This window comes from Branchiostoma belcheri, unplaced genomic scaffold (assembly GCF_001625305.1).
Source record: "Branchiostoma belcheri isolate BF01 breed outbred unplaced genomic scaffold, Haploidv18h27 scaffold77, whole genome shotgun sequence".
In the NCBI taxonomy this organism is placed as follows: Eukaryota; Metazoa; Chordata; class Leptocardii; order Amphioxiformes; family Branchiostomatidae; genus Branchiostoma; species Branchiostoma belcheri.
This window is the reverse complement of record NW_017804431.1, coordinates 776,769-777,931: the sequence shown is the minus strand read 5'-3', so window position 1 is coordinate 777,931 and position 1,163 is coordinate 776,769. Positions and strand designations below refer to the sequence as shown.

The 1,163-nt window shown below is 43.8% G+C and overlaps 1 long non-coding RNA gene across 1 annotated transcript in view; it reads right to left on the bottom strand.

Moving 5' to 3' along the window:
- Positions 1-143: 143 nt before the first annotated feature.
- Positions 144-1,163, bottom strand: part of LOC109485586 — a 3,698-nt gene continuing 2,678 nt past the window's right edge. Inside the window, exons 2-3 of the long non-coding RNA XR_002141139.1 lie at positions 483-636; positions 144-290 (exon numbers count right to left, since the gene is read on the bottom strand). This is a non-coding gene — a long non-coding RNA (uncharacterized LOC109485586). The remainder of the gene's footprint in view (positions 291-482; positions 637-1,163) is intronic.

The following is a 1,163-nucleotide window of genomic DNA, read 5'->3' as shown; positions in this document are numbered from 1 at the left end:
TGAAGGCAGGTGTTCGGGAGTAGATAGGGGCGTGATTGGCAGTCAAATTTGACTTAAAAATCTAACTCAAATTCGATTTCATTCACATGAAAAGGTAGACATGGCATCAATTTGGCCAGACTGTGACCTTCAGCCAACCTTTTTTTTAAGTTTGTTTGTTTGGTTGGTTGTTTGTGAGCAGACTACTCAGTACAGGTCCGAGCTGAAAACCATCCGGGGGGATTTCACGTCGTAACCGCCTTTTGTTCCGTCGTCACACCCCCACGATTCTCTCACGGACTTCCAGACATCTAGAAATGCAAGAAAAAACAACAAATGATGAGTCGATGAAGGTTAGACATCCAGGTAATAAGATACGCCAAAAATGCCCTGATGAAGATGACAAACTGTCATCGAAACATCGGCTCGTAAAAATTAACGAATGGTTGTGATCAAAGAACTTGCTATTCGTTCGTTTACCAACCTGATAAATTATAACACACCTCTGAAAAGAGAAGACAGCTGTTCCTTGAGAGATCCCTTCGGTATTTTGTCGGCGGTTCGTTCTACCCTGCTCCCCCCGACATAAATGGCACGTTCCGTCACTACTGGCAACGAGTTGAACACCATCTCTCCTGTTTTCGTCTTTCGTGGATTCTGAGGAACAGAACAGAATTTGAATTAAATTTGAGTCACATTTGACTGCCGACTACGCGCCGACCGCTGTCGACTTACTCCCAACCACCCAACCGTGGGCCAACCTCCCATCCACAGCTGAATGTCTTAAACATTTTGAAACATTAAGTTGGCGTAGCCGAACTATAGCCCGACCTCGCCCGAACACCAGCCGACCACAGCCGACCTTGCTCCCGATCTACTCCCAACCACGGTTGGGAGAGTTTGGCAGTGTTGGGGAGGCCATATTCGGCTATGTGTGACAGGGGCTTTATCGTTATGGCATTAACTACATGTACCCTTCGCATCTCAATTTCCAATATCTAAACATTCTCTAATGTGTAAAATATGATATTGGAACAGACAAGTCTCCAATGACTATCTGGGGAGTTTCATAGATAAGATAAGAAAACATAGTAATTTTCTGTTATTAGCGCTTGTAAACATGGTGTTTATTGCCGATAATTTGTTCTATACCTCTTATTTCTAAGTAGTTTTAAAGAAGCCCT